Source organism: Carassius gibelio, chromosome A9, assembly GCF_023724105.1.
Source record: "Carassius gibelio isolate Cgi1373 ecotype wild population from Czech Republic chromosome A9, carGib1.2-hapl.c, whole genome shotgun sequence".
Classification (NCBI taxonomy): domain Eukaryota; kingdom Metazoa; phylum Chordata; class Actinopteri; order Cypriniformes; family Cyprinidae; genus Carassius; species Carassius gibelio.
In genome coordinates, this window is record NC_068379.1 from 17,519,452 (window position 1) to 17,531,983 (window position 12,532).

Genomic DNA, 12,532 nt, shown 5'->3' on the forward strand with positions numbered 1-12,532 from the left:
GACTTAAGAATGGTGTGTGCTCCAGGTTAACACATTTGATGAAGTTTGTGTATATGTGAATAGCTCAGTCTGTTTTGAGATCTAATGCATCTAAAGGCTTGCATTTGAATCCGTTCATCACTCAAGATTTTGAGCCTCTTCAGAGTAAGAATATGCCACTTGAGTCCTAAAGATTGTTTAGATGTCCTTGAGACAATTTTTTAAATATCTTCTCCTTTTTTTACAGAAGAAAATAAGTCATACAGGTTTGGAATGATAGGAGGGTGAGTGAATATGACAGAATTTTAAAAGGAAGAATTTTAGGAGACTGCAAAACAGGTATTCTCAAAATGACGTAAATATAAATAACCAGTTGCTTAATCAAGGTTTTCATCCTCAAGCGAAGTTGCCAAAGTGATTTAGTTGTGACTGTGCGACACAAGCCCAAAGCCAAATATTATCAGCATCTGATGAATGACGCAGGACTGCAGGTCAGGACCGTGGCAGGAGCTCAGTTTTTGGGAGAGGATTGTGAAGCTCTGCGGGCTGCTGATATGGGAAAACCCCATTGTAAACATACACACTTCTAACCCAATCAGCTACACTTTGAAATCTGTCTGAATGCCACCTGTGTTGCTAAGAGCAAGTTTCTGATTGGATGTGGGTGTGCTGAGACAAACTCTGATAATAACATTAACACAATGAAGCATCTGCTGTGTGACATTTAACATCCCCTCTCATCGAATTAGACCCCGCGATTCTGAGCGCATCCACTATATCAACTTTACGTCAATCAAGCAATTACAAAAGATTCAAAATGCTTCCATAAATGATGATGTAACGTCTGACAGATGTGTTTTCTCACTCAGAATAATTGATGTAGAATTGAAATCAAGTCTCAAACAAATATTCATCACCGTTCCTCACTACTGCTCGGAGACATGTTTTAAACGCACACCCGGGACCTGCCAGTGACAATCAAACTAAGCCGAAGTGTCAAACTCCATTAGGCACTACGCCGCTGGCAAATGAAAACTCTTGCGTTATGAATTTAAATAGCAAAATTAATAAATAATACCCAATTGATCTAAGTTTGTAATTAACCATGCCACTTCTCTGAAACATTAACTATAATAGCTCCAATAACTCTACTACTGAAGGTTAACAAATTGAGATGGTTGCTATTCATTATCAGTTAACTTTTTAGGGTAAAAAAAGTAGATAAAATACATGCAAAGTATGGATGAAAACATAAGTTTAATGCAAAGTTTAGATATTCTTGAAATGGTCAGAATGTTTCTCTTAAAAGAAATGCAGCATATCAAATCATGGACTAAAATGATCATGTAGCGATTATGATAATGATTGTGATTACTTATTATAATGAATATGCACTGATCTTTGTCACCATCATAATCATCATCTTTATTTAATTAATGGCTGAAGAAGTTCTCCAGATATTTATTAGTCTATACTGAAACACATACTGAGTTAAGCATCAGGCCTTTTCAAGGGAAAATAGCCCACTGTGTGAGTAATAACTTAAGGAATGTGTTTCAAATGAACACATTTTAATAATCAAAAATATGCTTAATTTGTTTTATTAATTTCAGCACTTCTTCTTGATTGAGTTTTTTTTAGATAAATGAGATAAAAACATGTAAAGAACAAAATCTAGATATTATGACTGACAACTCATGTAAAACATGCAGATGGTTCATAAAGTTTAGTAAAAAAACTTTTTTATAAAAACCTAGCTGTAAAATTTTTATCCCACTCCATTTTTTTTCCCATGTCGTGACAGAATTAGAGCAGAATGTTTTTACATGTTGTTAATTAAAGCGACACTGCACTCTGCGTAACATGTGAGTGTGTTATGTGTGTGTGTCCTACTTAGCTGGCCTGTAGACCAAACAGATGTTCTCAAGTCATTTGCATAACATGTAAAATATGTATGCTTCTTTTTTTTTATCAGTTTAGTATTAAAAAAAAAAAAAAACATCAGAAGATCTGAGCATATATCTTTTAACCAATGATACATATCTTAATTAGAACGTTTGGCACAGTATTCAGATGAAGTTTTTTTTTTGTTTTTTTTGCATTAGGCCATGTAATATAATTTTTCATATTCGTAAATTCACACATCAAAGCAAGTGGTGAAGGTGAGGGGAGACTCAGGTTGTATGATACTCTGTCCTCCCTATCATTGATTTCACTTCTTTTTTCATTTGTCCTTGTAGAAGCCATTATTAATTTTATAGATGTTTTTATGGCCCACCGAAGACTCCTGTCCACACTGACAACCATCTCTCTCTCTCTCTCTCTCTCTCTCTCTCTCTCTCTCTCTGAATAGATTTAAGCCCCTCTAACTAATGAAATATTAAATGCGGTGTCTGTATAACTCAATCCCTGAGAAATAAGCTTATGAGTGTTTATCCAACTTTTGAAAAAAACAAAAATGCTCCATTTCACTCTTTTTCGCTGTCAGCCAGCTCATATTAGTTCCTCGACACCAAGACGAAGCTTCTGCCTCATTTGAAGAGCATTAATGAGCGTGCTGGAGATCTCTGTATCATGTGTTATTAATAGAGCTGCAGCAGGGATCGTTCCGTTCACACTCACTCACTCTGCCGCTCTCCGTCAGATGAACTCCGTGTCTTTGTTCTGAAAGATTCATAAATGCACAACGACAGAGGCCGCCTCGACAGAAAGTGATGACAAGCCACGGCGAGAAGTGATGACACGTTACATGTGCCCGCTAGTGACGGCCACGCAGCCATCAGCTGAGCATGCCATCCAGAGAGGCATTAATAATCATCCGTGTCCGTAAGAGAGGGATTCATGTGTCTTGTTCACACTTAGCCATTATAATGTGGCTTTTTCTTAAGATACCTGCCACTTTTTCAGTAAACAGTCATGCCATTACAAAGGATGTTACCTCTTTGGTTTCACAGATGTAAAGTACTCATGCAATGCAGTTTCAAATTTTTATATTATGTTTCTTGCGGATATGAAGTTATTTTTGACCAAAAGATGTAAATTTTTTTGATTAAAGTGGGGGGGGGGGGGGGGTGAAATCCTCGTTTTCACTCAATATCCTGTTAATCTTGAGTACCTATAGAGTAGTACTGCATCCTTCATAACTCCAAAAAGTCTTTAGTTTTATTATATTTATAAGAGAAAGATAGTCTGTACCAATTTTTCACGGAAAAACACGACCGGCTGGAGGCGTGACGTGTGGGCGGAGCTAAAGAATCACGAGCCCCAGTAGGCTTTTGCGTTGAGAGCGTTTGGAAGCTGTGACACAGATCCAGAGGCTGAAATTTAACAAGAGCAGCATCAGCAAACGACGTCTCTATGTGGTATGTACTAAAACTGTATATATTTGCTTAGCGGTTTTGGAAAATGACTAAGTTCCACTTTATGTCGTCTTTTTTTTTTTTTTAAGCTGTACATGTGGAAAGTGCAGTTTGATGACAACACCGCATGTTGTTTACTTGATGTGCTTACGCGCTGATAGCTAAGTTAACAACACAGAGATATTTGAAGCAGTTTTACTCACCGCATGTGGTTCCAACACACGATCGTGACCCTTTTTTGTTGGGACTGCATTATCCTTAAGAAATAAACGATGTGCAAATCCGTCATCAAACTGGGCCTTGTTTGTAAAACAAGCATCTTCGAAATGCAATGAACAAACAAAAACACTTGCACAACTCCGTTGATGCTCTGTAAAAATAAACTCCATCCACTGGTCCCTTAATGCTGTTTCGCTGTTGGTAATCTGTGCAGGGTTGTCTTGCCCTGGCAACCAAAAACACACTTCTTTTGTGACTTTTCGCAACGCTCTTGCTCTGATCAGTGTAAGCCTGTGCTCTCTCAGTGCACTGCTATACGGGAGCGCGCGCTCTTCCGGCAGAAGTGCCCTTATAAGGAAATTCCGCTCCATCTAACGTCACACAGAGCCATACTCGAAAAAAACTTTCCGAAACTTGTGACAAACCGGAAGAGGTTTTTTTGGAACAAAAATACTCCTTCAAACGTACAACTTAATTTTTGAAACTTTGTCCATGTTTAGCATGGGAATCCAACTCTTTAACAGTGTAAAAAAATAGCATTTCACCCCCCCTTTAACCATCCTCATGTTCACTCTTTATGAAAACCACTCAACCTCACAGCATTGACTCTTGTTGCAGAAACTGAAGCAAACACCCTCTGCTGTGATTGGCTAACTTCATCATTCCATATCCATGGACATTTGAAGAGTGCAAAATAGTTTTTTTCTTTTCCATGCTAGATACAATTTAGTCTTGTAAACCTATCTAATAGGTTTTATTAGCCAACATTTAGTCTCTTAAACCTATCTAATAGGTTTCACAGCAGGAAACATCGGATTTGTTCTTTTTCATGCCTTAAAAAGCTGTAAAAAGCAGTTAGCACTTGAGCTTTTTACATTAAATTAATTTGAAATATTCAAATGTGTTAATGCAGGATTTCACAGGTCTCACTGTTCTTTTTGTTTTTAGCTCTGAGTTTATTTCTCACTCTCTTAATTTTGAATCCTCTGTTACACCGTCTTGATTAAACTCGCTGCACTAGAATGTTCTGCTTTTCCTATAACAGCATCTATTGCATAATGTAGATTTGCACATAAAATTATTTCAACTTGTTCCACAACTTTGCTCTGCATAAACAGACCCATTTTTCCACATACTGTATCATACAAAATTTACCAGGTTTATGTTGATAGACCCTTTAATTTTTGCATTATGTGGTCTCGACATCAAAGCAGAAAGACTGATCTAGATTCATGTTAACATGTATAACGTTAAGCCTTACTGTAACTACGAGTTTTCCTTTAGAAAAAGAACGGAGATTATTCTAAATTATGTTCCATGCTAATCAACATTACACCACAAATACTGAAGATAAAGCTTCATTTATACAACACTCATTCCTTTAATTACACTGGGATTTCTGTGGCGCTTAATTAATGGTAAATACTTTTGTTTTACATGCATGCACATGCATCACCCACAATCTACAATTCATAATTTTGTCATAGTGTAATAATGGATAACAGCACAAGGAAAGGCTGATTTTGGGTCAGAGTCTTGGGCAAATCCTCAACTTGTCTGATCTGAACGGTGTCTGGTTGTCATGGGAACCAAAGGAGCTGTGATCACAGTTTCTCACTGAGAAGTCCATACAGAGAGAGAGAGAGAGAGATTGATTTTCTGACGAATATCCTGTTCACAAGGAGGGCATGTTTAACCTTTAATATTGTACTTGCCTGAAATTCCTCAGAATCCACAGACAAATAATTATTGATATACAATTCTCTCATATCTTGGCCCAAATAACATATTCTAACATAAATAATGCTGCCCATGTATAAAAATCTGAAGGAACGAAAAGTATATAAAAACTGGCAAACTTCTTGTTTGTTTTAAAAACTCTCCGAGATCTTATAAAAAAATTCCTTTTCAGGAAGAGTTAGTTCACCAAAAATGGAAGTTTGTCTTGTCATTCCAAACATGTATTTCTTTCTCCTTAGAACAAAAATGGAGAAGAACGTGGCTGGTGTGAATATTTGGAATGAGATTCCAGTTACATGAGGGTGAATAAATAATGACGTGATGTGGTGGGTGAGTTGATGGTGACAGACGTTATGTATCTGTGCGAGAAATCAGAGCAGCGAGTCACTAAAATGCAACAAAAGCTTGTTTGGGTAAATATTTTTGGAGTAATTTGATTTGGAGGGTTAATAATCATGAGCTCAGCAGCCGTGCCTTTGCCCCCATCCCACATGCCACACGGGATTCATGGGAAAAGAATGTTGAGGGCTTTCTTTTCCCAACGCTGATTATATCAAGGCACTGGAAATGGCATTCTGAGTAAAAGCCAATGCCAGGGGGATTGAGTGGGACAGTGTTGTTTGGGTGTGTGTTACTTTGAGTCTGTGGCACCAGACAGGGTTGTTGTTTTGGGACAGATACACCCGAACAAGGGGTGATTTGACGAGTTGACGTCTCCAGAGAGATTATGGAATAAAGCAGAGACACAGAATGCCCTGAACCCGTCTTTGAGAGTGTGTGTGCGTTTGGCTGGCCTTGAGTCATTTTCCACACAAGACCTGAACATCTTACCTTCACATTTATGTTCCTGGAAGGCACGTTCTCGCAAAATTGTTGCTTAAATAGATTTAAGGACCATATGTGCGCGAAGAGCTGGGGACTTTCAACATAACTTTCCGTTAAGCTGCTTTAATTTTCACCTCATCATGCAGCCGCTAAATATACAGAAAGCACAGATGGCAGGAGCAGAGCGCAGCTGTATTCCTTTGTTTCTGATCTCTGAAATCTAACTTTATTTGCTGCTCAATTTGTGGCGCTAGATTCATATTCTGCTTTCAATTTCCCATACACACCTGCCCCCGCTCCTCACCCAGCACACTTTATTTTCATTTTATAGTTATGATTTAAATGTACAAAAACAGTTGCAGTTGTATATATATTGTTAAAATACAACAAAGGGAATTTATAAGCTAATTATACAGTTTTCCGTCCAAGCAGGTCTAATACCTAGAGAAAACTCTCTGTTAGCCGTTAGCATTGTCTGGTTCAGGACCCTCCTAAATTATGTGCTTTGAAATCTGCCAACTTTGATCTTAGGACCACACTTGTGAGCCAATTGCTTGAGGCTGGTTGCATCATCTGTGCTTAATCTAAATCTAGATGTGGTGTAAATGGGCACAATGTTACTATATATCTATGCACAGTCCCTTTCACACCCTATTTGCAATGGCCACCAATAAAGGAATATGACTTTTATTTTTTTTTAAATCCAGATAATGCTATCCAGCCAAACCATGGGTAAAATCAGCAGTATTGATCTGTGTCAAAGGTCACATGTTAAACCCAATGCATAATCAGCTCTGGAGCATCTTATGATGATGCACACCGCTGTAATCCTACCCTGACATTTTCCACTGCTTATAGAGTCTGATTTATATCTTACAGCCTCGGTATTCTGACCAAAACTCGAATCGATACGAACCCTGACGAGGCCACAGACAGAAAGAAAGAGATAGATCAGAAAGAAGAAAACATATTCATAGATGCTCAAGATGTGCAGACAAATCTTCAGATGCAGATTAAAAAACAATCATCAGAAACATATCAAAATCAAGGGCAAAGCGAGATGAAGACTTTGAATCTTAAGCAGACAGATGGATACTATACACAGAAATGGAAGTATATGAGCTTGATTGTGACATAGCAGGCCTCGTCCTATCCTTTTGTAAAAATACAGTAGTGCATTTGAATGGTGCTGCTGTGAAGGTTTTTTTTTTTTTTTTTAATAAGTAACCTCAGAATAAATTTGCTCCTTTGACATTACAATACCATGACACTGATTACCATAATCATTTACAATGATATTTATATGGTACTCCAACAGTCATTTTCATCAAAAAAAAAAAAAAAAAAATGGTTTTGATGCAAGATTTGTTCGTGATTTTTCATACTTCACATTTAAATAATACATCATTACATTTTAACCTGTTAAATGTCACCCCGTCCCGTATACGGGACACCTACGTTGACTATACTATATTACAATCAAATTTAATCTAATCTTGACAAACTATATATCGTTGGAAAGGTCTAAGACTCCCAAATATATATTATACCAATATTTTTTGTTAAAAATTATGTAGGAAAAGTAATAGATCAATTTATGACAAGAGTGCACCCTCAGAAATCTACATTACAAAAGGAGCTTTGACCTTTGTTTAAAAAAAATACTTCCTCGTTGCCTTTTTCTCTATCACTTTTTAGAAATCATCAGAAGTTATATATCACTTGAAAACATAAAATCTCAAAATTCATCCTTCAAAACCCATTTTAAAATCAGACACTACATTACCATGTAAATGGCACATCAAAATCATGTTACAAAATGTTTTCAGTCATGAAATATAAAAATTTTGGTTTGTATCATGCACATTCAAGTCTATCTTCAAAAACGTGAGTGACAGTTATCAGGTTAAATGACAAACTTATAAAAGGAATATTCTTCATGACCACATCCCTAATCCTACCCAACACCTTAACTTAACAACTTAAATTATTTTGCTGGAAGTGTTAGTTCACCAAAAACTACAGTTTGAATTGTAATTTCAGATGTGTATTTCTTTAATCCTTGGAACCAAAAGTTAGACTTTTGGGCCCTCCAGCATGTTCAAAATTCCATGGTATTACCAAGGGTAAATTTCCAAGAAACTGTTATATGTCTGTGGTATCATTTCCTTTTGTTTGTGACGCATACAAATACATAAACTGTGGAATTGTTTTACATCTCTTGGGACAGGTAAAGTAAAACTGTAAAAGTAACCTCTGTCCCAGCTAATCACTTCCTGTGGCATTAGTAAACATGAACTTCAGGCCTCCACAACCCAGGATAGTTCTTTGTTTTTTAACATAACACAGTTACACACAAAACCATTTGTGTTGGACGGCCGAGGTGTGCTTCTGCCCTGAGCGATGCTCTGTATGCTAACGAGTTACACAAATATACTCATGTTTCAACACATCTGTACATACAGCACACACAGATAAATATGTCCAACATAAAGACATAGACATGGACTGAAAATAAACGAAAGAGGATGAGGAGAAGTGAGTATATATATAGAGAAAGACAGATGAGCTGATGGGGCCGATCTCCGAGCGCTGTGTGAGCTGTTTATTATTGCAGGCTTCTAAAACAATCCCGTCCTGCCAGGAATGCACCCCGCCGGAATTTAGGCAGCGTCTGGTTCGCTGGACAGCATTCATATATACAAACATGCACAAAAAAAAAAAAAAAAAGGCACGACTGGATATGAGAAAAGGCAATTTCTTGTCTGTATATGCTGGACTGTGCTATAAACACCAAAGGATTGTGCACAAACATGACTGTCTCCTCAATATGAATAGAATTTTTCATTGTCCAGCATGTCAAAACTCCTTCAACCAGGTCCACATCTCGACAACAAATAATTTTGCTTCAGTTTTGCACTAGTATTTTCAGTCCTGTCACATTCCTTTGGGTCTGTATTAGTGTGCCTGTATAGAAGTTTTGGCTGTATAAATCATCTAAGACTTTAACCAAAATGGGACCTTAAATTGCAGCGTTGCACTTGCCAAACATTTGCTGTACAGATCTAAGGCTGTAAAACTCTAGCGGGCTAGTGTGGTTTGAACATTCATTTTGATTGCATTTAATATCAGGTACAGAATTCAAGCTTACGGGAAAAGTTTGTCTAGTTTAAAGTTCTACATGTAAATATTTGTTAGTTGATGTATATGTATAATGCAGATAAATTGATGCACTTGATGTGTGTAACGACAGATAAAAGAGGAGGAAGCAATTGCAGGCAATCAGATGTTGTTTATTGATAAAGAGTGTCCAGAGTGTTGGCAATGGCAAGGAAGGTCTACGGTGGCGTGAGAAGAGCGGGATGGTGAAGTCAGCGGTGCAGGTGAAGGTGGTCAATGGTTGGAACCAGGAACAGACCGGAACACTGACACGCGGACGACAACACGAATCCAAACCAGCACACAAACACGGAGGACGGTAATCCAGCTAGTGCATGGAGACATAAGAGAGGATCTGACAACAGAGAGAGAGCGAGGTGAGTATAAGTAGCAGAGGTATGATGACGATCAGCTGGAGCGAGACAATCAACACCCAGGTGATAACAATCAACTAAACGAGCACATGGAGACAACGTAAGTACAAAAACAATAACAAAACATGACACGGAGGAAACACTGGATTTCCTACCGTGACAATGTGTGTGTGCAGTGGTGGTAATTTTGTTTGTATTTGAACATCAATGTTCATTAGTTATAGTATATCTAGAGAAGGGAGACTTTTATGTGTATTTTGTTTTGTGATTTAATCATAATAGACTCCGCAATGTCTTTAAGAGAATGATTGAAACACTCAATGTTGGGGGTACAGATTACTTGTACAGTTACTTGTACAGATTACTTTTTTCAAGTAACTAGTAAAGTAACCCATTACTTTTTAATTTAGAAGAAAATATCTGAATAACTTTTTTTCAAACAAGTAACGCCAATCAAGTTATTGATTGAAAGATCTCCTGTCCCATTGAGGAAAAAAAAAAAAGATTTAATTTTACTAAAAATTAATGAAACCAGTTAAAAGCAACTCAGAATATGACTCAAAGCTGTAATAATTAAATATGTAAAATAATACAAATATCCTTTATGTATTTAATCCCATTTTATTAACAATTTTGCTGCTGACCTTCGATGACCCAATTCGACCATACTAATAAGCAAAAATTACACAAGATAAACTAACATTTCTTCTACTTTTACTTTATTACTGAAGAGTTTGGAACTTTTTTCATCTGTGTTCTACTGTACAGACGTGAATTTACATTTCCTTCAGCCTGAGGCTTTTGGTGTGAAAGCGCTTTTACATTTGACAGAAATATATATTTTTTATATTAAAACCAAACAAGCAAGCCCTACCCAGGTTTAAAAAGTAATACAAAAGTATCATAATGCATTAATGTCATTAAAAAGTAACTTAATTCGTTTTTTTTTTTTTTTTTTTTTAGGAAATAACGCAATATTGTAATGCATTACTTTTAAAAGTGACTTTCCCCAACACTGGTGAAGACTGTGGACAAGCCAAAAGAGAATGTGTCATTACTAATAACATCGCAACAAACATTCAACATGATTTAAAAACGACCAATTCCAGCACCAGATTGCATGTTTATTTAACAGAAATTAATGTCAGTTGGATATGTTTCAATGCATTAGGTACGCCCATGCCGCAAGATGTTTGAAAAAGGTGTCAATATATTGACAAGATCGACCCTGGAAAAATGTGGGCATGTCCCCACCACTATATACAGTAATAACACATTTTTTGCATTGATTTTTTAACTGATTTTTATTTGTTGCAGTTGCCTTTGACTTTGTGAAAGAGTACTTTTAAAGTATTGTACTGTAAATTCTATAGTTTGCATTTTACTTTTATTTAATCACTTATTCTATTTTTTGGGGAGCTGTGGAAGAGCTTAGTGCAGTGAAATGTGTTATTGGCAGTCAGTATTAATGGATGTGGATTAAAGGGCTCTAATTCTCATAACCCTGCTCCTAATGGATTGGAGCACTGGGTTCGGCCATTAAACTCTCTGACGAGACTTTTACTGCTGCTCTCAAACTCTCATCCACTGAGTTTCCCTCATCTGCAAGGTTATACCTGAATTATCCCTGCCAACACTCTAAAAAACGCTGGGTTGTTTTTTCAACCCAACTGCTGGGTTGAGGCCGTTTGATAGGACTTTGGGATGTTTTAACCCAAGTTTGGGTTGAAAATAACTTTCTTTTTTAACCCAGCGGGGTGGGTTGAGGACGCGGACGTGAAGGAGAGCACGCACGTCACGTCAAAATCGTACGTCTCCAGTGCGAGCAGCCGCCATTTTCTCAGCGTGATAGAAGCGAGAAGCGAGTGAAAGACTATGGTAAGTAACGTTAAATATTCAAAATGTAAAGTTATCTTTTATTGTTTACCCGGTTGTATGAAAGGCGGAAGGTTTTATGAAAGGCGGAAACAAAGGAGCTTAACGTTATATACGTTATATATATAAAAAAACGCGGTTTTCAAAAAAAACGGACGCGGTTTTCGCCTCGGACACGGAGGTCTTAACTGCCTCATGTAACGTTACTGAACGGAGGATGTACTTTTAATATGACGTCTGTGAATGTATTTTGTCATATTTACATAAGATTTTACATTATCTGTTCTCTTTGAGGCGTTAACAGACGGTTATGGTCACGGTTACGCTCATGTGAATTTGTCTTTTTTTTTTCGCGGTTAAACTGAATGTATGTTTGTCTCCTAAAGGAAACGGCATTGTGTAGTAAAGACTAGCATAATTATTTTGAGGCTGTTGAAGTGGTAACTGTTAAAAGTATGTTTTACATGTAATATTTCAGACTTGTCCAGCTCCTGTCTTCATTGTCCTTCTGTTAAAGACACAGAAGCTGTTTGTGTGAGGAGTCACAGACCTGTGTGAGGATGAGGAGGAGGTGTTCTTCTGAAGAGAGGGACAGACGCTTTAAGGAGAGTAAACTTCAGAATAACATCAAGTTATCTTTATTTTTACTAAGACTAAAATAATGTGTGTGTTTTTTTTTTTAGATGTTGAAATCCAGAGACAAGATAACTTCATTCTTTTGAGACTGATGTGAGTTAAATTATTATTACTTTTTTTTTTTTAGAAAATTAATGTTTCTGTTGTGTCCTGCCTGTTAACTTCACATTTTGATGCAAAAACAGTGTGATTTTATATATATATGTATGTATGTATGTATATGTTAATATTTTATTGAAACCATTGATGTCCCTCTTTGCAGAACTCAAACTAACTGGAGTTAAGGACACACAAGTCTGCTTGTGTGAGGAGGTGGTTTTCTCAGCTTCTTCTGAAGAGAGGGAAAGATCGTATAAGGCAAGTAAA

General features: G+C 37.0%; 1 long non-coding RNA gene across 1 annotated transcript; it reads left to right on the forward strand.

The window, feature by feature from the left end:
* The first annotated feature begins 11,289 nt into the window (after window positions 1-11,289).
* LOC128020328 (uncharacterized) lies at window positions 11,290-12,528 on the forward strand. The gene is made up of 3 exons (XR_008185351.1): window positions 11,290-11,533; window positions 12,009-12,259; window positions 12,429-12,528. It is a non-coding gene; the product is annotated as an uncharacterized LOC128020328 (long non-coding RNA).
* Window positions 12,529-12,532: the final 4 nt, after the last annotated feature.